General features: G+C 42.7%; 1 protein-coding gene and 1 pseudogene across 1 annotated transcript in view; both read right to left on the reverse strand.

The window, feature by feature from the left end:
• Positions 1-25,942, reverse strand: part of LOC141270587 (gastrula zinc finger protein XlCGF66.1-like) — a 445,723-nt gene that overhangs the window by 382,531 nt on the left and 37,250 nt on the right. The gene's annotated exons all lie outside the window — the stretch shown is intronic.
• Positions 1-25,942, reverse strand: part of LOC141270781 (uncharacterized) — a 66,635-nt pseudogene that overhangs the window by 14,814 nt on the left and 25,879 nt on the right.

The raw sequence follows: 25,942 nt of genomic DNA on the forward strand, positions 1-25,942 counted from the left end.
CAGCAAAATTTGTGCACATCACCCAAGAATAATGATCTATATAATAGCCCCAAGAAGAGTATATATATATATATATATATATATATATATATATATATATATATACAGTACAGACCAAAAGTTTGGACACACCTTCTCATTTAAAGATTTTTCTGTATTTTCATGACTTTGAAAATTGTACATTCACACTGAAGGCATCAAAACTATGAATTACTACATGTGGAATTATATACTTAACAAAAAAGTGTGAAACAACTGAAAATATGTCTTATATTCTAGCTTCTTCAAAGTAGCCACCTTTTGCTTTGATGACTGCTTTGCACACTCTTGGCATTCTCTTGATGAGCTTCAAGAGGTAGTCAACGGAAATGGTCTTCCAACAATCTTGAAGGAGTTCCCAGAGATGCTTAGCACTTGTTGGCCCTTTTGCCTTCACTCTGCGGTCCAGCTCACCCAAAACCATCGCGATTGGGGTCAGGTCTGGTGACTGTGGAGGCCAGGTCATCTGGCATAGCACCCCATCACTCGCCTTCTTGGTCAAATAGCCCTTACACAGCCTGGAGGTGTTTTTGCGGTCATTGTCCTGTTGAAAAATAAATGATGGTCCAACTAAACGCAAACCGGATGGAATAGCATGCCGCTGCAAGATGCTGTGGCAGCCTTGCTGGTTCAGTATGCCTTCAATTTTGAATATATCCCCAACAGTGTCACCAGCAAAGCACCCCCACACCATCACACCTCCTCCTCCATGTTTCACGGTGGGAACCAGGCATGTAGAGTCCATCCGTTCACCTTTTCTACGTCGCACAAAGACACGGTGGTTGTAACCAAAGATCTCAAATTTGGACTCATCAGACCAAAGCACAGATTTCCACTGGTCTAATGTCCATTCCTTGTGTTCTTTAGCCCAAACAAGTCTCTTCTGCTTGTTGCCTGTCCTTAGCAGTGGTTTCCTAGCAGCTATTTTACCATGAAGGCCTGCTGCACAAAGTCTCCTCTTAACAGTTGTTGTAGAGATGTGTCTGCTGCTAGAACTCTGTGTGGCATTGACCTGGTCTCTAATCTGAGCTGCTGTTAACCTGCGATTTCTGAGGCTGGTGACTCGGATAAACTTATCCTCAGAAGCAGAGGTGACTCTTGGTCTTCCTTTCCTGGGGCGGTCCTCATGTGAGACAGTTTCTTTGTAGCGCTTGATGGTTTTTGCAACTGCAGTTGTGTACACATTCAAAGTTTGCCCAATTTTTCGGACTGGCTGACCTTCATTTCTTAAAGTAATGATGGCCACTCGTTTTTCTTTACTAAGCTGCTTTTTTCTTGCCATAATACAAATTCTAACAGTCTATTCAGTAGGACTATCAGCTGTGTATCCACCTGACTTCTGCACAACACAACTGATGGTCCCAACCCCATTTATAAGGCAAGAAATCCAACTTGTTAAACCTGACAGGGCACACCTGTGAAGTGAAAACCATTTCCGGTGACTACCTCTTGAAACTCATCAAGAGAATGCCAAGAGTGTGCAAAGCAGTCATCAAAGCAAAAGGCGGCTACTTTGAAGAACCTAGAATATAAGACATGTTTTCAGTTGTTTCACACTTTTTTGTTAAGTATATAATTCCACATGTGTTAATTCATAGTTTTGATGCCTTCAGTGTGAATATACAATTTTCAAAGTCATGAAAATACAGAAAAATCTTTAAATCAGAAGGTGTGTCCAAACTTTTGGTCTGTACTGTGTATATATACATGCATATTGAAAAAGAAAACTGTTAGACAGAACAAGGAAAATGACCCTCATAAATCGCTCAAAGATAGGCTATAAAGGACGTCATTTCTGAGGTTTTCCCGGAAATTGTGCAAAATCTGGTATCTGGAATACCATTGATCTTTCCATTAAACATAGAATAGACCCATTATCCAGGAGGAATGTTTCTTCCTGGTCTGGGTTGTATATTTAGGCTCTCTTGTTTGACCAATGGATGTTGGTGTGTTTTGGGATATATATATTGGACACTTGGGACACTGACTTTATACCCCTGAGGAAGCCAGAATTCAATGGCGTAACGCGTAGGGTCAGACATTTCTTTGATATCCCCCTTGCTCCATTCATGACTCTCACATGGTTGGTATATTTTGTCCTCTCTGTAATTGATTTATATGCTCCTCTTTCTTCTTTACTATCCTCTATTGGGCATTTGCCCATGTTAGGGAGAATATAAGTATATCTTTGGCTTTCCTGTGATATATTTGGAAAGTATACTTTACTTGTGTACATCTATACTATTAGGAACAAAATCTAATTTTTATATACCATACTTGTGCAATATTTTGGATACATGAATTAGTATTTATTCAATATCAATTTAATATTTATTGGCTATTTATACTAAAAATTCTATAAGGGGTCATATTTTCACTTGTCTTTGTTGTATATGTTTTTTATTATGTTTTTAATTAGTGGTGTTGTTTGTCCCAGTCATAATAAAATTTCCAAATTTTTTTCAACACTCTGCTTCTATATTTCATAATTTTGTATGCTTGGTGCCTGCTTTGCCCTCTTTTTTCCTGTTCTCAATTTGTCTGTTTGGGGGTCTTTTGGCACAGGCATTGGTTTATTTATATGGTGGTGCTGGGTCTCCTTTTTGCCATCAGAATCTCTCACCTCTCCAGTAAGCCGGAAGAGGATCTCTAGGGTGAAGTGTAATATCCTATCCGCCATCTTGTCTCTGTCCATATCCATCTTTGATTGGTAAATCAGGAAAATTCTCTTGTATAGAAGATCTTCACTGAGAGGATCTGATATTGTAGGGACCTGAATGAGAAGATGATGAGCCGATGTAACATCATAAAAATCCTGTGTAATTATACAATTACTGGAGATAATAAGGGGAAACAGGAGATTTATTATTTTACAGTATTTAGGTTTCTTCTTTACATCTACTAATAAAACCTATATACACTGCTCAAAAAATAAAGGGAGCACTCAAATAACACATCCTAGATCTGAATGAATGAAACATTCTCATTGAACACTTTGTTCTGTACAAAGTTGAATGTGCTGACAACAAAATCACACAAAAATCATCAATGGAAATCAAATTTATTAACCAATGGAGGCCTGGATTTGGAGTCACCTCCAAAATTAAAGTGGAAAAACACACTACAGGCTGATCCAACTTTGATGTAATGTCCTTAAAACAAGTCAAAATGAGGCTCTGTATTGTGTGTGGCCTCCACGTGCCTGTATGACCTCCCTACAACGCCTGGGCATGCTCCTTATCAGGTTGTGGATGGTCTCCTGTGGGATCTCCTCCTAGACCTGGACTAAAGCATCCGCAAACTTCTGGACAGTTTGTGGTGCAACGTGACGTTGGTGGATGGAGCGAGACATGATGTCCCAGATGTGCTCAATCGGATTCAGGTCTGAGGAACGGGCGGGCCTGTCCATAGCTTCAACTCCTTCATCTTGCAGGAACTGCTGACACACTCCAGCCACATGAGGTCTGGCATTGTCCTGCATTAGGAGGAACCCAGGGCCAACCGCACCAGCATATGGTCTCACAAGGGGTCTGAGGATCTCATCTCGGTACCTAATGGCAGACAGGCTACCTCTGGCGAGCACATGGAGGGCTGTGCGGCCCTCCAAAGAAATGCCACCCCACACCATTATTGACCCACTGCCAAACCGGACATGCTGAAGGATGTTGCAGGCAGATCGCGCTCCACGGCGTCTCCAGACTCTGTCACGTCTGTCACATGTGCTCAATGTGAACCTGCTTTCATCTGTGAAGAGCACAGGGCACCAGTGGTGACTTTGCCAGTCCTGGTGTTCTGTGGCAAATGCCAAGCGTCCTGCACGGTGTTGGGCTGTGAGCACAACCCCCATCTGTGGACGTCGGGCCCTCATACCACCCTCATGGAGTCGGGTTTCTAACCGTTTTTGCAGACACATGCACATTTCTGGCCTGCTGGAGGTCATTTTGCAGGGCTCTGGCAGTGCGCCTCCTGTTTCTCCTTGCACAAAGCCGGAGGTAGCGGTCCTGCTGCTGGGTTGTTGCCCTCCTACGGCCCCCTCCACGTCTCCTGGTGTACTGGCATGTCTCCTGGTAGCGCCTCCAGCCTCCGGACACTATGCTGACAGACACCGCAAACCTTCTTGCCACAGCTCGCATTGATGTGCCACCCTGGATGAGCTGCACTACCTGAGCACCTTCTGTGGGTTGTAGAGTCCGTCTCATGCTACCGCGAGTGTGAAAGCACAACCAACATTCAAAAGTGACCAAAACATCAGCCAGAAAGCATTGGTACTGAGATGTGGTCTGTGGTCCCCACCTGCAGAACCACTCCTTTATTGAGGGTGTCTTGATAATTGACAATAATTTCCATCTATCGTCTATTCCATTTGCACATCAGCATGTGAAATTGATTGTCAATCAGTGTTGCTTCCTAAGTGGACAGTTTGATTTCACAGAAGTTTGATTTACTTGGAGTTATATTCTGTTGTTTAAGTGTTCCCTTTATTTTTTTGAACAGTGTATTTTAGGCCACAGATAACAAGCAGTTTTTCCCTCAGAGTCAGAAGCTGAATACGTTCCTCATAGACTCATCTTCCTTATTGCTAATTCTCCTCTCATTTTCTGACACTGGAATCGGCATTAGCAATACTGCAGGAGATATTCATTACACGTGACATGAGAAATTAAACACCTACAATCACAATCCTTATAGTAAGGCTTATATGCATCATATCAACAATAATCCAAATTTAGAAAAAATGACAGCCAAAATATATTAAAAAATCTCATTTATTTAGAATATATAAAAAGTACAACAAAAAATAACATATGGTAATAATAACACAACACAGGTAGGAAAAAGGGGCACACCTGGTATACATATATACATCGATAGGACAAAATTAGTACACAGACTGATTAATGAATTAATAAAGCCAGAGTATAAAATTTAATAAAATAGTATATATGTGCTAATGTGTATCTCAAAAATATAATGTATGGGCAGAGCAGTTCACAAACCACTCCAAATAAGCCATCTATAGGAGATTACATGTATACAGACAATGAACATCAAAAGAAAGTATAATACCTGTATATGTATGGAAGAATCAGTGAGGGAAACATAAAAAACTAAGGGCCCAGGCACGTTTCACAAAGAAATGCTTTGTCCAGTATAGTGAGCTACTGTGTAACCACTTTATAGGGTGAAGGGTCCAATCAGATTGTATAAGGAGGATAAACTAACTATATGGCACCTGCACATAGAGGGAGTCGTCACTGGAGGAAGCTGAATAAATTAGGGTGAAGGTTCATTTATCCAGTTTCTTCCAATGAAGACTTCCTCTACATGAATAGTTAATTTATTTTCTCTCTCTTTCGTGTTTGGATTTCCGCGACAGACACTAGCTGTCCGATACAAACCATGAACTTTACAGGTCGGGTTCGCTCATCTCTAGTTATTGTTGATTCTTACTATAAGGATTGTGGTCGTAGGTGTTTAATGTATACATTTTACTATTACAGTAATTATTCCTCAATCCGGTATGGATTACATGAGCAGACATGCGTCCTGGCTATTAAGGGCTAAAAACATATTACAAAATGAGACCCCACAGGTACAAGATTCAGCCCAGAAGATTGCACTGAAAAGGACTTTTAAAAAACGTATTAAACCGTCGTACTCACCTCTGGTGGAAAAAAACTTTGCTGGAGAATTACCTGTCCAAAGATATCACACCCTGTGGACTCAGAGAGCAGGTTTTTAATTTTACATTAAATGGGAAAATCAAATATCTACCATAAAAACAAAGAATTTGCATAGAGAACTACAAGATAAGGAGCAATACAAAGTCTTTACATGGAGCCATAATCCTAGACATTCTGACAAGGCCATCCCTGGATCCACAGGAACATCTATCAGTGGGACATCAACTGCCTCCTCTGCTGATACAAGAAGATACCCATTGAGATTCAGGAAACGGAGGTTGGAACATGACTGTCGTTTTGATAGTAAAAGACAGACCGGTATGAGCTCATCACCAGAGGACCAACATATGAATACATAATTCATTTATCATCTTTGGTCTCATCTTCAGATCAATTATCGGTTCTCAGTCGTGGTCTGCCTTAATTCCCCTCTGTCAACTTTAACAATTTTTCAGCAATCAAAAGATTTACAGCTTTTCACTTGAAAATTAATTTTCAAAAAAATGTATGCTACCAAGCCCATAGATGGGTTTTTCCTGCAATGCAAAAAATAAGACATTTCAGATATTGGAAGAATTAGCAGAAGAATCTGAAAATCCTGGAAGATGTAAGTACCCTGGCTATCTTCTACCTAAATAAAAGAAAATGCCTAATAATGGTGTCTGGGCCTGCAATGTACGAAAGTCTATTAGGCTAGGCCAGAGGCAGCGTCCAATAAGTTACCTTTTAACGCCCCATACACATTAGTCTAAAGTTGCATGAAAGCACTGATTTTGGTGGGGAAGGGGGGGGGTTTGGTCGCCTATATAATGTATTTGGGGGCCTCCAGACAGATGGATTTGGCATCCTAAATTTCAGAGGTTAATCCGTTTGTTCTTCCTGTAGATAATCCTCCGCTAGAGGAGTCTGGAGGTGACTCTCTCTTGTTTGTACTTGCGTATAATTGTTTGTACAGATGAACGAGGCACCTTCAGGTATCTTAAAATTGTACCCAAGGATGAGCCACTCTTGTGCAAGTCCATAATTCTCTTCCTGATATCTTGGCTGATTTCTTTAGACTTTCCCATGATGCTACACAAAGAAGCAGTGTGTTTCAGGTGTGCATTAAAATACATCCACAGGTGTGTCTCTAATTAACTCAGATGTTGCTAAAAATCTTATCAGAAGCTTCCAAACACATGACATCATCATATGGGCAGTCCAGAATTGTTTAAAGGCATAGTAATCTTAGAGTATGTAAACTTTTGACTTAGCAGTAATAACAATGCCTTAAAACATTCTCTCTCTCTCATTATTCTGGCATTTGGCAAATATTAAAAATTATGGTAATTCTAATTGACCGAAAACGTCAGTGCAAAGGTTCTGGTGTGACTGGGTGAGAGGCGTCAGACCGGTATCTAAGAAGTAACGTTTCTCCTTGCGGAGAGCAACATGCTAAGCACGTCGCACACACTATGTGATGTAGTCCTGTAGCAAGGGTCAGGGTCCTATCAGTCCAATATCTGTATCATCTCATATTGTAAATCCAGGGTGACAAACATGAAAACCCCATTATAAAACCTTTTATTAAAAAAATAAATCCACTCAAAGTTGAAGATGAGTATATAGGTGCATCTCACAAAATTAGAATATAATCAAATAGTTAATTTATTTCAGTTCTTCGATACAAAAAGTGAAACTCCTATATTATATAGAGTCATTACAAACAGAGTGATCTATTTCCAGTGTTTATTTCTGTTAATGTTGATGATTATGGCTTACAGCCAATGAAAACACAACAGTCATTATCTCAGTAAATTAGAATACTTTATAACAACATCTTGAAAAATGATTTTAAAATCCGAAATGTTGTCCTACTGAAATGTATGTTCAGTAAATGCCCTCAATACTTGGTCGGGGCTCCTTTTGCATCAATTACTGCATCAATGCAGCGTGGCATGGAGGCAATCAGCCTGTGGCACTGCTGGTGTTATGGAAGCCCAGGTTGCTTTGATAGCAGCCTTCAGCTCATCTGCATTGTTGGGTCTGGGGTCTCTCATCTTCCTCTTGACAATACCCCATAGATTCTCTATAATAGATTCTCTATGGGGTTAAGGTCATGTAAGTTTGCTGCCAATCAAGCACAGTGATACTGTTGTTTGTAAACCAGCTATTGGTACTTTTGGCAGTGTGGACAGGTGCCAAGTCCTGCTGGAGAATGACATTTCCATCTCCAAAAAGCTTGTCGGCAGAGGGAAGCATGAAGTGCTCTAAAATTTCCTGGTAGACAACTGCGCTTACTTTGGTCTTGATAAAACACAGTGGACCTACACCAGCAAATGACATTGCTCCCCAAACCATCACTGATTGTGGAAACTTCACACTAGACCTCCAGCAGCTTGGATTGTGGCCTCTCCATTCTTCTTCCAGACTCTGTGTTAGGAGGGCGGTTGCAGACAACTTTATTTTAATGGAACGCAACCGACCCCGGGGTCCGCGATGCAGCCTGAAAGACTGCTGCCGAACACTTTCCGGGTGGAAAGGCAAATGACAACTTAAAATGTTAAACCCTTCCGTGTTACTTCACACAGGAACGGGTAAAGCGGTACGCTCTATCTCCGTTAACTGCACGGAGGGAGAGAGCGACCGGCGACGCACCTAACAAATATCTTAACCCTTCGAGTTAAGGCACACGGAAGGGTAAGACGGTTCGCACAATCTCCAAGAACAGCAGGGAGACGTGCGACAGTGGGAACAGCAGTAGCCCTGTCTTTGATACAGGCGCTACGCTATGGGGATTGGCGCTAAAGCGGTTCACACAATCTCCAAGAACCGCAGGGAGACGTGTGACTGGACTAGGAGCAGTAGCCCTGTCTTCGATACAGGCGCTACGCTATAGGAGAAGGCGTTAGCGTGCGGGTGTGATTCCCGCCGGGTATTCGAGCACTCAGCCGGCGAGCTACCGGACTGAGCCAACCCGCTCTATATAGCTCACAGGCGGCTCGGGGTGTAAGGCGAACCCCCTGGTCAGAACCAGTCTGCAAGGTGAAGCTACCTGCCTACTTCATCTGACCTGCCTAACTAAAGCTAAGGCTCTTCGAGGAGACCAGAGAAAGTGTGCACACCACAAACAGCTAGCTCAAAAGATCTGAGCGCGTCGCCATCTTTGTGGGTGGGCCTTTTAAAGACTAAGCCCTGCCCACCGACACGCTATTGGTGACGTTACCCGTGAACCAATCAGGCGGTGCCAGGTCACCGGGTCAGGTGGGTGCCAACCCACCAATCATAATCCGCCAGGTCACGGACATGCTCAGTGCGGCAAAACCTGGACTTAGATTCCACAAGCCCTGTCTCACTCTGCAACCCAGGCTTAACATTGCTAGGCACAACCACCTGGGAGACAAACAGGGCTTGTGGACCAGCTAGGTGTTGGGGCTGATGGTGATGCTGAGCAGCATCAGCCCTGGCTGGACTGAAATGGGAGACCACAGAAGGTCCTGGACCCATTTCAAATCTAGCACCAGACTGACACCTAACACTCTGGGACCTTGATTTCCAAATGAAATGCAAAATTTACTTTCATCTGAAAACAACACCTTGGACCACTGAGCAAAAGTCCAGGTCTTTTTCTCCTTAGCCCAGGTAAGACGCTTCTGTCGTTGTCTATTGGTCATGAGTGGCTTGACACAAGGAATGCGACACTTGTAGCCCATGTCCTGGATAAGTCTGTGTGTGGTGGCTCTTGAAGCAATGACTCCAACAGTAGTCCACTCCTTGTGAATCTCCCCCAAATTTTTTGACTGGCCTTTACTTAACAATCCTTTCAAGGCTGCGATTATCCCGTTTGCTTGTGCATCTTTTCCTACCACACTTTTTCCTTTCAGTCAACTTTCCATTAATATGCTTGGATACAGCACTCTGTGAACAGCCAGCTTCTTTAGCAATTTTGTGGCTTACCCTCCTTGTGGAATGTGTCAATGACTGTCTTCTGGACATCTGTCATGTCAGCAGTCTTCCCTATGATTGTGGAGCCTACTGAAACAGACTAAGGGACCTTTTTTAAATGCTTAGGAAGCCTTTGCAGCTGTTTTTTAATAATTCTAATTTACTGAGATAATGACTTTTGTGTTTTCATTGGCTGTAAGCCATAATCATCAACATTAACAGAAATAAACACTTGAAATAGATCACTTTGTTTGTAATGACTCTATATAATATATGAGCTTTACTTTTTGTATTGAAGAACTGACATCAATTAACTTATTGATGATATTCTAATTTTGTGAGAAGCACCTGTATATGATAAAGAGCTAAATAGAAACAGCCAGTAGGCGCAAATAGATAATCAAATACAGGTGCAGGCCCCTAAACATATACTCAGTATAGATAACAAGACCCCAAAGGGAGAGAAGGGAATAAGAGAGAAAAAGTTCCAGGGGGCGCAATTTCTTCTTTGCATGTGTAATATTCTACCTCCCCCTCTTTTGGGGTGACAGAGGAATGCAGAGATTGTTCAGGTTGGGAATAGATGGGAATGGTGGTGAGGAGTCAGATGTGTCTGTGCTGTAATCTCTGCAGACGAGTCCTGGCTGGAGAAGTCGCAATGTCTTTCTGAGAAAGATGGAAAAGTGAACGAGTCCATCAGAAAGAACATCAGCTGTGATTATCTGTAACTGTGCTGTAGTCTATATGTCCTGCAGGACCGGGATCAACCACTATATGTGGCAGGAATAGCGTGGGGCTTTATGTAGATTTTTTTTTAGTTACAGCGCGGTTATCTGCTGAAGTTCTCCTATACCCACTGATAGGCCCCGACCCCACTATCAGTATTCGGTCAGTATTTTTTCTCAGGAGTGGGAGCCAAAACCAGGAGAAAATACTGACCGAATACTGATAGTGGGGCCGTGGCCCTAGGCTGCGCCAGCATAGCTGTAATCAGGGTTACCAGTAAGGGCCCACTCAGATACTGCGCCCCCCGGAGCTGAACACCTAGATATGCCTCTGCAAGTGTTACATCACTGTTCACACCACACAGAGACGCCAAAAGAGTCTCCGTGCTGAAGGGGTTAATGCCCCCTGCGCCCAGTAATGGGGGATCTCCACATACCTCCACCTGCAGAGCCGCCACCACATATATGGCTGCTCTGTGCACACAGGACCTGTGATGAGGTCACAGGAGGGGAGGAGTCAGGGGTCACATGATCAGGGGCCTCAGTGGATGCAGGACTCTGCTGTGCTGGTTGTCATGGTGCTGGATGAGCTGAAGTTTATGTGTGGGGTCAGGAGGGGTTTACAGTGTGGATGTAGCAGAGCCGCGTGTGTACGAGGTGTACGGAGCAGAGCCGCGTGTGTACGAGGTGTACGGAGCAGAGCCGTGTGTGTACGAGGCGTACTGAGCAGAGCCGCGTGTGTACGAGGTGTACGGAGCAGAGCCGCGTGTGTACGAGGTGTACGGAGCAGAGCCGCGCGTGTACGAGGTGTACGGAGCGGAGGCGCGCGTGTACGAGGTGTACGGAGCGGAGGCGCGCGTGTACGAGGTGTACGGAGCTGAGCCGTGCGTGTACGAGGTGTACGGAGCGGAGCCGCGTGTGTACGAGGTGTACGGAGCAGAGCCGCGTGTGTACGAGCTGTACGGAGCAGAGCCGTGTGTGTACGAGGTGTACGGAGCGGAGCCGCGTGTGTACGAGGTGTACGCAGCAGAGCCGCGTGTGTACGAGGTGTACGGAGCGGAGCCGCGTGTGTACGAGCTGTACGGAGCAGAGCCGCGCGTGTACGAGGTGTACGGAGCGGAGCCGCGTGTGTACGAGATGTACGGAGCAGAGCCGTGCGTGTACGAGGTGTACAGAGCAGAGCCGTGCGTGTGCGAGGTGTACGGAGCGGAGCCGTGTGTGTACGAGGTGAGCGGAGCCGCGCGTGTACGAGCTGTACGGAGCCGCGTGTGTACGAGGTGTACGGAGCGGAGCCGCGTGTGTACGAGGTGTACGGAGCGGAGCCGCGTGTGTACGAGGTGTACGGAGCAGAGCCGCGTGTGTACGAGGTGTACGGAGCAGAGCCGCGTGTGTACGAGGTGTACGGAGCAGAGCCGCGTGTGTACGAGGTGTACGGAGCAGAGCCGCGTGTGTACGAGGTGTACGGAGCAGAGCCGCGTGTGTACGAGGTGTACGGAGCGGAGCCGCGCGCGTACGAGGTGTACGGAGAGGAGCCGTGTGTGTACGAGGTGTACTGAGCGGAGCCGCGCATGTACGAGGTGTACTGAGCAGAGCCGTGTGTGTACGAGGTGTACGGAGCGGAGCCGCACGTGTACAAGGTGTACGGGGCGGAGCCACACGTGTACGAGGCGTACGGAGCAGAGCCGCGCATGTACGAGGAGGACGGAGCGGAGCCGCGCGTGTACGAGGCGGACGGAGCGGAGCCGTGTGTGTACGAGGTGTACGGAGCAGAATGCCTTCAAGTGGTGTTATAAGTGAAGTTAGATGGGAAAGGTTTATAGAGAATAATAGTGGTTGGTTGAAAGATCACAGTTTGGAGGGTACCATCAAGAGTTGGTTGATAGTTTCAAAGGATGTGCTGATTGGTGGTTACGAAAAAGTTAATACAGGCAATAAGTATTGTTGTCATGTGTATGACCCCCAAACAATTCAGCCGACTTACACTCCGAGTAGTCTTGCTGCCAGCCCTACTCCTCAGGTGCCTCCTTCGTTCAATGGACCTGTAGGATGGACATGTTGGAACTGTGGACAACAGAACCCACACTGTAGAGACACTTGCTTTGCCTGTGGTGCTCCTCGACATAAGACAGCAAAAGGTGCATACCCAACAAATATTGGACGTACTGTCCACATGTACCCACTGTACACCAAGACCTGTGTCATAAAAACAGATTCCCCACAGCGTGGACTAGACGTTTCCTCCCCCACTGCTGCAGAAATGACTACCATGGATCAGACAGGACATCCAGGAGATGACGGAGAGATGTAGGGTGAGACCTTGACCTCTTTTGAGATACTGAAACCGGTGTGAGATTGTGGTGACACAAGGGAGGTTAGGGTGACTAAATACCGTACATGGAACCCAGGGGACCAGCTTGCCATGCTAAAACAGCTCCCAGACCCTGAAAAGAGCCCGGCAGCATTTGTCAGATCCCTACAGGAGATACGAGTGACCTATAACTGTACCTGAAGGGATTTAGAAGCTTTGACTAAAGCAAAGGCAGGAGATGTGAGAGGGACACATGATTTAAAGTAACAGTATGTGACTGCCAACACCCGAACACTATGCTACATAGGGCATGATATGGTGAGAGAAAGTGGGGAAGACTTTTACGAACGAATGAAGAAGGGGGCGGATTTTGCCACCGGATGCTATTGGGGCTTTTGAAAAATTGAAAGAGTATTTTATGTCTGCTCCTGTTCTAATCCAAGCCGATCTCCAAGAACCATTCATTGTGGAGGTGGATGATTCGGAGGTTGGGGTAGGGGCTGTTTTATCTCAGGTGTTGCCAAACTCTGACTAATTTGCGGACATGTGATTTTTTCTCGAGAACATTTTCGTATGCTGTTGGGAATTGTGAGTTATTCTGTGTTAAATTAGCCTTTAAGTAATGGAGACATTTTCTGGAGGGGGCAGTTCATAAAGTCACTGTGGTCACTGACGTGAAGAATTTAACGTATATTGAATTAGCTAAACGGCTAACTCCTAGACAGGCCAGAGGGTCCTTATTTTTCTCTAGTTTCAACCTCTCTATCACTTTTAGGCCAGGGTCCAAGAATGTGAAGCCTGACACACTATCATGCAGTCTTAGTTCAGTTTCTCCTTCATCATCTATTATCCCTAAGGATATTGTGGTTTCTGCTGTATCCTCGGATTTAGAAGCTGAGATCCTTAAAGTCCAATCGTTGGCTCCTTCCACCACTTCTGGGTCCAAATTATTTGTACCTGTGTGCCTAATATTGGATCTGTTTCAGGAGTTGCATTATTCCATCTTGAGTGGTCATCATGAGGTCACAGCTATATGGAAACCTATTACTAGGTTTTTTGGTGGCCATCTATGAATAATGATCTTGAAGATTTTGTATCCGCTTGTGAAGTTTGTACACATGCTAAAGTCTAACATAATCGGCCGGCCAATTGGCTCCATTGCCAATTCCAGAAAGACAGTGGACTCATCTGTCCTTGGATTTCATCATGGATTTGCCTCTATTTGGTGGCAACACGGTTATTTGGATGGTGGTTTGCTGATTCAGTAAACGGGCTCATTTTGTTCCTTTGTCAGGGTTACCTAATGTTGAGACACTCTTCAGCTTGTTTGGCATGTTTTGCGATTGCAAGGAATTGCTCTTAATATATAGTCTGATAGGGGAGTACAATTTGTTTCCAAATTATGGAGAGCTTTTTGTAAAAAACTGGAGATTGACTTGTCATGTTCTTGTGCCTACCACCCTGAAACCGGTCAATCTTTGGAACTAATTATAAGGTGTTTTTTTGCGGCTCAGCAGGAGGACTGGTCTTCATTCTTACTTTTTGCTGAGTTTGCCTCTAAGGCCAAATACTGATGTAAAAAAACTGACCAAATGCTCAACATGTGCACGTGGCCTAACAGTCATCAATCAATCCCTTGGAACCTCGCCACTTTTTTGTAATTATGGTTTTCATTCCCAATTTGTGAATTTCCAAGATCAGTTCTGAATGTCTTGGGGTGGAGGTCGCCATACAGAAAGATGGGGATGTTAGTTACATGGGTTAAAGAAAGACTTAGGTCCATCAAGTTCAACCTTTCTCCACCAATTATACATTTTTTGTCACTAAATTATCTATAACCCACAATGTTATGTGTAGTAAGGAAATCATCCAGCCCTTTTTTAAAGTTGTTATAGTGTCTGTCATTACTACCTCTTGTGGTAGGTCGTTCCACACTCTGCTCTAACTGTAAAGAACCCTTTTAAACAACAATATCCACAATGGTGCTTCTGACTATCCTTCCATTCTAGCTGCAGGTAATCCAACGAATCCACTCGTCGCAGGTGAAGCTGAAATGAATAAAAAACAATGAACCTGCGCTCAAATGGAAGTAGATGGGTTAACTACGTAGATTACCTTATAGGGATAGTTGATTAATAAACACCAAAAAGTGATATTCTATTGCCGTGGTAATGTAAATAACGTCTAATGATGGCCTTGTACCACCTTCTCATATGCTTGCTCGTTGAGACCATATATTTGTTAGATTTATTAGGGGTTGTAACTCATCATGTTGTGATTATGAATGTACTAATGATCTAATCATGGTGCTGGGCAATGTTAACTATATGCACCGGGTGCTGCTCCTTGTTTGCTATCAGTCCCCACTGTAGTGTAGTCAGAATACAACCAAAATAATTATAACGAATATAACACGTAGCAGCACCTCTACAAAGTGCTGTCTGCACCAAATCTACAAGTAGACTACAAATACAATGAAGCCATTAAGATTCTATCAGACACATCTTATTACAAAGCTGTTACAGCACAATCAGCCTCTGATGTCGCATCTGAATATAAATCTCATTGATTTTGCCACTTCTAACGGAATTTTGAACAACCAAGAGAAAAAATCCTCTCTAAAGAAAACCTTTTCACCCCTTTTTTATCACTTACCCAAAAGTCAAAAAGATTCTAAAAGATCCCCCAGGTCGCCCCATCATATTTGGCATAGGATCCCTGACAAGTAACCCAGCGGCATAGATAGATGGACAGAAGACTCTCCTCCGGACCCGTGAAATCTGTGAAAAAAAGAATAAAATAAAAAATAAATATGATACTTACCTTCTGGCGGCCCGCGCTGCGCTCGTCCTCCTTTGCCGGCATCTCGTGGTGAACTGTAGGACCACCTGCGCTGACGTCATAGTCATGTGACGGCAGGTCCTTCAGTACAGTGTACTGCGATCTGCTGGCAGCCAGGACGGAGCTAAGCAAGACTGCGGGGGCCATTAGAAGGTAAGTATAGATTTATTTTTTTATTTTTTGACATTCTTTAAGGTTACACTATATAAATCCATGCCAGTTGCATGGATTTATATAGTGTGACCAAGTTGACAAGCACTTTCCCAGTGATGCTAAAATCGCTTGGAAAGCGCTTGACAACCCGCATGCGGAGATGCATGTGAAAGACGCTTCACATCCGCATGTCCCTGGCAGGAAAACGCATGTACAATCCGCATACATTTTTTCTGCCAGGGAGATGCAGAAACGCTCAGGAAAAAATCTTGAGTATTTCTGCATCGTGGGCACATAGCCTAAATCATAAAAATCACTTATGGATGTTAACTGCTCTCTCACGCTAGTGAACGCTGATGACCAGGGAATTATTTTCCCACCGTAGCCTCCATTATAACTCACCGCCTCTACATGAGCATCTCTCTGCTGTTAATCATCCTCTAGTATTCGGAGTTCCTATACTCCACTGACTTGTCCGTCCCATCAATTGTCATTTTACAAATATATTTATACTGAACTAATGGCTGAGAGTGTTACCACATGCCGGTATGTGAGAATATCCTAGTTCTTCGCTTCTCCATCGACTATATTTATTTCTACGATTATAGGCGCGTTCTCTCCAGTTTTTCATGTGTATTCATATATACCTAACTTATTTATTTATAACTATAATTATCATGCTCATTATATAAATACATTCCTATATGTTCTTTTATTGTGTTTTGTACTAACAGATATCCCAAACACTTCCGTGACTTCACACGAACGTTCATATATCTCCTCATTGTCAAAGAACGCTCCAAGACAAGTTCAATTCCATTTATTTTATTTTTATTATACATTTCTTTCTTCACTACATTAGTTGTTTGTCTCATATTTACTACCATCTGTAACAATGTGTTTTTTCATCATTTTTACAATATTATGTAACTGGCAACTCTTGACCTGCAGGATAAATGTTCATTGATCTTGTTGACCCCATTTTTAGCGCCTTTATTTGACGCCTTGTCTATTTATTTCTGCTTCTCCTGATTGTGACTATATCGTGGATTGTCCTAATGAAGAAGTTGTAAAACGTTGAAACGCTTTACAAATAAACCGCTTACATTGGGATTCTACATCTCTTCACTCTTCTTCAACGGCACAGCAGATTAACCCCTTTGTTTCCAGTTTTTACCTTCTGAATCTCCTCGTGGGTCTGCAGCAGTCTTCAGCTCTATCAGTGGTTGTGTGCACACAACAAACCAGATGAGCACCACTGCGCATGTTCTCTCTACAATTTGAACCAGATAAGACCCTATTTGCGATTTTTATCTTTTCCAGTTTTCTTCACTTCTCTTCCTTGGTCCCTTATTTAAATCCATTTATCTCAGACATTTTACTAATTACTGCCGCAAGACGTTCAATTGCTATTGCAAACAATAAGGGAGACAGGGGGCACCTTGTCTTGTACCTCTGTGCAACAAGAATTGATTAGACAGAGCCATTCACTCTTATTTTGACCTTTGGCACAGAATAAAGCAATTGTGCCCATTTTATAAATTTGTCACCAAAGCCCATCTGCCGCAACGTAGCCCACAAATATGGCCATTCTACACTGTCAAAGGCCTCAGCGGTGTCCAAAGACAGGATCCCCCTCTGACCAATATTATCAGCCCTTTGCTTGTATATTAATATAAAGTCTTCTGAGATTGATCGCTGTGGACTTATTTGGCATAAACCCAGACTGATCGGGGTGTATTATTGAGATTACTTTTGAGATTATGTTAGCAAGAAGTTTGACGTCTACTGTTAAAAGAGAGATGAGTCTATAGGATGCCAGCAAGCTGGGGGTCTTGCCTTGTTTAGGTAACACTGTAATTATGGCTTCGTGCATGGATGTGGCAATGATCCTCCTTCGAATTGTATATCTCCAATAATACTGGTAGTAATACTTCCTTATATCTCTTATATACTTCCACTGGAAGACCATCCATTCCCGGTGCTTTATCGTTGGCCATTGAGCTCAGTGCCCATTCTAGCTCTTCTATATCAAGTAGTTCATTTAATAAATTCTGAGAGTCTAAGGAAAGGACCGGGAGCTGAGCTTTATCTAGGAAGGTCTGGGACTGTTCTTCTGAGGGTTGAACCTGAGAAGTATACAGCTTTGCATAGTATTCCTCCAACACTTTCAGTATGTCCACTGTGGACTGTACCACATTACCCTCCCTAGTCTGCAGACTGGATATAAAGGCGGAGTCCCTCTGGGCGGCAGCTATCACAGATATAAGTGACCTGCTTTATCCCCCTCTTCACAATATTACATCTTGTGAAACATCTTCTTCCTTCCTGCAGCTGCAATGTTCCCTGATTCAGCAGGTCCTGAGCTGCTTTCAGCCTGTTTTGCGCAGTCGGCGTTGGATCTGTAATCATCGCACACTCTCAAAAATCTCCCAATTCCTGAAACACCAATGGATCCTGCTGCTTAGTCCGGGATTTAGCTGCTGAGATTTCTGTTATAAGTATTCCTCTAAGGTCGGCCTTCATGGCTTCCCATACATATAAAGATAGAAGTTGTATTTTTATTAATCACAAGATACTCCTTTAGTTTCCCATCAATTTTCTCAAGGTCTATAACTTGCAACCAAAAGGGGTTCATTTTCATGTGGGTCTGTACTGCATTGGGAGATTAAGCTTAGGGAGACACAGAGGGGAATGATGGGATAGCGTTCTGGGCAGGAGCTGATGTCCGATATAAGACCCTACATCAGTTCATTTACAAGAGCCAAATCCATTCTCCACAAAGAGGAGAATGTGGATGAAAAACAGGAGTTTTGGTATACATTAGGATGACGGGCCCTCCAAAGATCAATTATGACTGTCTCCTTAAGTAAGTGACCAAAAGGGGTACAATTGCTTTCTACCCTCTTAGCTTCATGCCTCCTTCTATCCCAGAGAGAGTCCGGTATATTATTAAAGTCCCCTATTATAATATAGGGGGGTTTGCGAGAAGCCGGAAATAATACTGAGTATTTTATGTATGATTCTACAGGAATATAGTGGTGGTATGTAGACAGATTATTTATAGAGATTTAATAAGTAATTTACAGAACAAACATATCTAGTGACATATCTAGTAGAGTGCGTGGAGTGATAGTCGGCTGAAACCACTTCTTGTTTAGTAGATGAAGTTTCTCAGAGGAGAGATGTGTTTTTTGCAGACAAATCAGAGCAGGTTTTTCCGTTTAAATATACTGAAAGATTGCCGTTTTTAACACTAGAAGAAAGACCCCTTACATTCCAACTAATTCATTTCACCAACCCCGCCATATTTAATGTAGTAGATATGTTGTTTCCAATATCCCATTAGCAGAGCATTTACGTTTTACATAGCTAGTTAAGCACACATTACAAGATTGTCAATAATATAAAACATACCCCCACCAAAAAAAAGAGACCCCCACCCCAAAAGGCAGATATAAAACACCTTTTTTCCAGGTGACAGACTGGGCAAAGTATTTCCATAGCGGTCTCTTTTAAAGTAGAAAAAATGGCGGCTCAGTCACTTTTGAACGTAAGGAAGAATCCCGCCTAGAATGTAAGGCTCCTCGGGGATAATTCAACCCCAATTAGGCATAAAAACTGTGATATAATCATAATAGAACCAGAGGAAAAAAACATTTGTAAAGAACTGACCAACAAGCAGCAACACACTTCTTCCCATATACTCACGAATCATCGTGTTTTTAAAGAATTAGGGTTTGTAAAACAGGATCTTCAAATTGTAGCATCCCAAATTTGATCCCGGTGTATTTGCCTCTCATTCAAATCCAGCTGGCGAAGGACTGCTTTTGAATCTTGAAAAAAGTGTACCGTACCTGCGGCTACCACCCTTAACTTGGCAGGGTATATCATTGAATATAGAACGTGCAGATCTCTCAGATGTTTTTGATATCAAGGAATCTCCTTCTTTGTTTCGGCCCTTCTATAGAATAATCTGGAAAGATCGAGATTTGGGATCTATTAATCGTTCGAGCTGGGTGATCCCTTGCCTGCCGCAGGATAATATCTTTGTCCCAGTAGTGTACAATTTTAGCCAGCACAAGTCTTGGTGGAAGCCCAGGAGGAAGAGGACGGGTCGGCACCCTATGTACTCATTCTACAGCCTATAGGGGGGGTTAAGGTTTCAAGCCCTATTATTAATTTCAGCAAGTTGTCAAAGAATTCAGTAGGAGAAGAGCCTTCTAGTTTTCCAGGCACACCAATAAGTGGTATATTACTGAGCCTGGATCTATTTTCAAGGTCATCTGTTTTCGCCAGAAGTGCTGATATTTGCTGTGCTGCAAAGCTGCTCTCATTGCTTCTATAGGCAATCTGATCCTCAATGGCGCTGACTCTGCCCCTGCTCTATTTTCTGCAGCTTGTGTTGTATACCTGCTATCTCATCTTTAAAGCGCACTTGTCAGCAGGATTGTGCTTAGTAAACCACATACACTTTATTAGGGGGGGCGCCATTACAATGAGTACAATGATACCTTTGTTGATGAAATCCATCCAGCGGTTCTTTTATAATCTTTACTTTCATTTCTGACATAATGATATGCATGTGCTATGGCGCTCTCATTATGTATTCATGTATGCCTATCTCTGCCTTGTGACAGGTCACTGTACTTTCAGTGATCTGCCGACTATTTTACGTACTGACTGTACAAATTGTCTCTACAGAGAGGAAGAGGACCAGAACTCTAGTGCCACCTGCAGGAAGTAGCAATCCTAAAAGTCAATAGTGACCCTTTAACGAGCCTTATCACATAACTTAGGATATAAGCCAGAACCAAAAACTCAATTTGCAGACAGTACCCCAAAACATTTTGCTAGAGGAAAAGAAAATTTTCCTGAAGCAATATGGCTTCCGCAGTAGCATTTCTCGGTTGCCAAGAGATGCTACTGCGCATGTGCGATGCCATATTTCTGCACCCTAATTTTTTCAAAAGCAAAATGGCGCCCTGGCATGCACAGTTTCATTTCTTGTCAAACGAGAGATGCTACAGCGCATGAGCTGGCCGCCATGGCCATTTTGGGGAATGTAAATTTCACTTTGTGACACAAATTACACAGTCAGTATGTAAAATAGTAGACAGGTCACTGAAAGCACAGTGACCTGTCACAAGGCAGAGATAGGCATACATGAATACATAATGAGAGCACCAGAGCACATGCATATCATTATGTCAGAAATGAAAGTAAAGATTATAAAAGAACCGCTGGATGGATATCATCAACAAAGGTATCATTTTACTCACTATAACAGCGCCCACCTGAAAGCGTATGTGGTTTATTAAGCACAATCCTGCTGACAGGTGCGCTTTAAGACCACCAAAATGTACATTCAAAGCAGATTGTAAATCCTCTCTATGTACCTCTGCCATGAAAACATCTTTTAAAGTAGGTTCCTCAGGTACCTGTATGTCCCAATGGCACAAATTAGGCCACGGGGCAGCGAGTACTCTGTCACATGCAGTTTTGCGGTCTTTTCGACCCTCCATCAATGTGGATTCCTCTCCCATCTCCTCCTCACCCAACTTCTCCGATTTGGAGCCCGTGCACAGGTGCGGGATAGCTGCTATAAGGTCACTGTCACCTGCTGAGACCTGCATTTCTGTGCGGGCAAATTGGTCCAGCCTGGCCACCACTTCCCTCCTCCATCTGTCTCCAGCATGACAACTGTGGTGTCATTTTGGAGCTGAAAGCCTGCTCCTCCCGCCGTCTTTCTGTGGCTTTTCCTAGTTATTTTTTTTTCCTGGAGCAAAGTACCTCCACACTCAGAAAGTTATCCGGTAGATATATGGCGATTTTCAGGATGATCGTCGGGTCCCATATTGGATAAATAGCTAGATGCTCGACCGGAGCTTCTCCATCTGCTTGTTCTCACATGCCGTTAAGGTGTTTGCTCACCTGCTTAATCTCCATGGTGGATACACAAAAGTATTGCTCCTTTCTGTGTGAGTGGGATAGTCGCGCAAAAGAATATCACTACAATAAAAGACACTGGCCTCTCTGACATTCACTTCAGCAAGGGAGTAAAACTGTCCTGCATCCAGAAGTTGTTGATCCACCTAGGTAATGGTGGTAACAAAATCTTATCAAGTTGAGCCTATTGAAGAACTTTGTAAAGGCAATGGATAAAAATGTAAAAGCATTCATGCATCTCATTGATAAATTTCCAATTTTAAGCGAAGCAAAGATAAAAGAAGGAGTCTTTATTGGACCTCAGATTCGTAAGCTTCTTCAAGATGAGGAGTTTCTTTGTTTGTTGCAGGACAAGGAGGAGAAGTGAACGACGAGCACAGTGAGAGATTTAAACAAGATATTGTGGCTATGGAGAAAAGATATCAAGGAAAAATGAATGCATCAATGCTTGCAGATTACAGCTGGACAATTGTAAGAGATGATCCGATGCAGGAGTACAAGAAACAAGCAAAAAAAGAGTTGTCATTGAATGAGGACTAATTTTTGTAGTGCAATTTCTGTAACTGTTTATAATTCACAATAGTGTTTAGACAGGTTTGTTATTCAAATTGTTGCTAAGTTTCTTCTAAATATCAGAAAACTGGCATAAAATATTCTTCATCTGTATATTTACAAAAATAATAATGTTTCAAAGTACTGATACTTTTATGCATTAATTATAAGCAGCAACAAAAGGAAAACTCTTTGATATCATAGAAACAAGAGACAACTAAAAAAATTTATCATCCAATTTGAATTCAGGAGGTCAAAATCATTAAGCTGACAATCATAACTGAAGCTGACAATTTTTGAAAATATGTAAAACAGTGTTACATGATCTCAAAGGTCCTTGAGCTAGTCAGGTGGAAGGTTCTTCAGCTGCTCACTCAGGACGTGCAGCCTCTGTACAGGTCCCACTACCTTCCTTTCCTGCTCTGCACCAATCAGTTAGATAACTGTGGGGCCGGGATGAGAGCGCAGTTCTCTCACTGATCAGAAAGGACATGGTCTTTGTTCTCAGTCACAGGAAGCTGCCTCCAGTCTATAGGACGCACTCACTTATTAGCAAGTTTTCTTCTTACTAAAAGTGTGTCTTTCCACGTAAAACTTTTTTCACATTAAGAATATAAAAAAGGCTTCTCTCCTGTGTGACTTCTCTGATGTCTATCAAGATGCGCTTTCTGGTTAAAACATTTCCCACATACTGAACATGGAAAAGGCTTCTCCCCTGTGTGAATTCTCTGATGTTTGATAAGACTTGACTTCTCAGTAAAACATTTCCCACATTCTGAACATGAGAAAGGTTTCTCTCCTGTGTGAGTTCTTTGATGTGTAACAAGAATTGATTTCTGGTTAAAACATTTCCCACATTCTGAATAGGATAAAGGCATTTTCCCTGTGTGAGTTCTCCGGTGTATAACAAGTCTCCATTTCCGGTTAAAACATTTCCCACATTCTGAACATGAAAAAGGCTTCTCCCCTTTGTGAGTTCTCTGATGTATAACAAGAGTTGATTTCTGTGTAAAACATTTTCCACATTCTGAACAGGAAAAAGGCTTTTCCCCCGTGTGAGTTCTCTGGTGCTTAACCAAATTTGATTTCTGGTTAAGACATTTCCCACAATCTGAACATGAAAAAAGCTTCTCCCCTGTGTGAGTTCTCTGGTGTAGAACAAGACTCCATTTCCAGTTAACACATTTCGCACATTTTGAACATGAAAAAGGCTTCTCCCCTGTGTGAGTTCTTTGGTGACTAACAAGATTTGATTTCTGGTTAAAACATTTGCCACATTCTGAACATGAAAAAAGCTTCTCCCCTGTGTGAGTTCTTTGGTGTATAACAAGTCTGCATTTCCAGCTAAAACATTTTGCACATTCTGAACATGAAAAAGGCTTCTCCCCTGTGTGAGTTCTCTGGTGTATAACAAGTCTCCATTTCCGGTTAAAACATTTCCCACATTCTGAACATGAAAAAGGCTTCTCCCCTGTGTGAGTTCTCTGATGTATAAAAAGATGTGATTTCTGTGTAAAACATTTTCCACATGCTGAACAGGAAAAAGGCTTTTCCCCTGTGTGAATTCTCTGGTGCTTAACAAAATTTGATTTCTGGTTAAAACATTTCCCACATTCTGAACATGAAAAAGGCATCTTCCCTGTGTGAGTTCTCTGGTGTAGAACAAGACTCCATTTCCAGCTAAAACATTTCGCACATTTTGAACATGAAAAAGGCTTTTCCCCTGTGTGAGTTCTCTGGTGACTAACAAGATTTGATTTCTGGTTAAAACATTTCCTACACTTGGAACAAGAAAATATTTTCTCTGCTGTGTGAATTTTTTGATGTTTAAGAAAAGATTTTTCGAGGGGAAAGCTGTTTCCATATTCTGAAAGTGAAAATGGCTTCTTTGCTTTAGGAGTAGTTTGTTTTTTAATGCTTATTTTGTGACTTTGATTTTCCTTAGTAGCCGGTAATGAATGAAAAGATAGGACCTGTTTCAGAGGATGAGACAGATCTTTGCTGTGAAGGGATGATGGTATATCTGGAGTAATGGCATTCACTTCATTTGTATCCTGTGGGATCTCAAGATCATCTGATCTGAAAATTGAAGATGTCAGCTGTCCCTCGGATCTCCTGGCACAGTCAACTGCTAAGTAAAAAAAAATATTTTTTAATAAAATATTCTTGAAATTTATATTTTTTGAACATTTTTACTTAAACTATTGGTACAAATGGCAAGTTATTTAAAAATAATGAATATTCACCAAGACAATGACAGTGCACAGTCTAATAGAAAACCTCATAGCATGAACCAGTAGAGCGTGGTTTTCAACTGTTTGTTCATTCTGCCTCACAAATATGGAATAAAAATCCAAACAATGATATGTAGGCAAAAATGATACCAATAAAACCTTCTACTCATCTCACAAAAAGCAAGCCCCCACTCAGGTCCATCATCTTTCAATGGAAAAACAAAAAGGTTTCCACATCATTAGTGGCTCATAGGCTCTTGAAAAGCAACATGGCTTCCATGAACCAACCCAGAAAAATCCACTCTTCCAAAGTCAAATATGCACCCTACTTAACCCAAATAGAAAGCACCACACCCTACTATATCTCAAAGCATATTACCGGAAGCTCTTAGATACAGCCTTGTTCTCCTCTGGTTCAGTCCTCTGTGCTCAGCTTTCGGCTTGTGTATTTTTTTTTTTCTTGTGACCTCGGCCCGTTTACCTTGTGTCTTCTGATTTTGCATCTTCTCTACCCTCCTGGTTCTGACTCGGCTACCTGACAATTCTTCTTGTCAGCTAACTCCACAGAACAGCAGGCAACACCGTAGTCCAAGCCTACGGGTCTCGGTGTAAGTCCAGATCCATGTAGGGGGGTTAAAGGGTGATGGGCAAAACTTTGACTATAGACAATAACACATCTACAGAAAAAAAAAGAGTAACTAGTGGTGAAATCTCTGTGGGGTAATTGGAGTATGTTTCTCGGTAGCCCTGGCAATTTAAACTATCGTAAGGGTCAATATTTTCTGTCAGATGAATTTCAAGAAGAAACACTAAATTACTTACCGGTAATGTGATTTTCCTGAGCCCATGACAGCACCACAACGAGAGAGGGGATCCACCCTTCAAGGACAGGAAACCTACAGAATAAAAGGGCGGCACGTCTCCACTATCTCAGTTGTTTACAGAGCATGAGAGGACACTATTTAATAGTTATATACCCCATGATTTCTCCTCCTACACACTGCGTGAAACAAACACCCCAAAGGAAATGAAGTGATCATCCTCTACCAGTGACGAAAGGGAATATAAGGGTGCTGTCATAGGCTCAGATAAAACAAATTACCAGTAAGTAATTTAGTGTTATCCTATCACCCATGACAGCACCACAACAAGAGATTTACAGAGAAACTTTAAGTTAGGGTGGGACCACAGCCTGTAGAACCCTTTTCCTAAAGGAAAGGACAGCAGAAGATTCCAGATCAAGCCTATAGTGTCTTTGGAAGGTGCAAGGTGAAGACTGAATCGCAACCTTACATATTGCTTGATAGGGACCAGAACCAGAACTAGCCTATATTCTAGGATCTGTATAAATAGAGGATTGACCGACAAAGCTTGAATGTCACTAACTTACCATGCTGAAGTCATGGCCACCGGGATAATAGTCTTTAATATGAAGACCTTGAATCCATGGGTTCAAGCGAAGGCTTGTTAGAGCCGTAAGCACTGGATTCAGATCCTAGAGTGCCATCTTTGGACTGGAAATGGGCCTATATC

The sequence above is a fragment of the Phyllobates terribilis genome, unplaced genomic scaffold (genome assembly GCF_046119375.1).
Source record: "Phyllobates terribilis strain yellow unplaced genomic scaffold, ASM4611937v1 Scaffold_5__5_contigs__length_657084704, whole genome shotgun sequence".
Lineage (NCBI taxonomy): Eukaryota > Metazoa > Chordata > Amphibia > Anura > Dendrobatidae > Phyllobates > Phyllobates terribilis.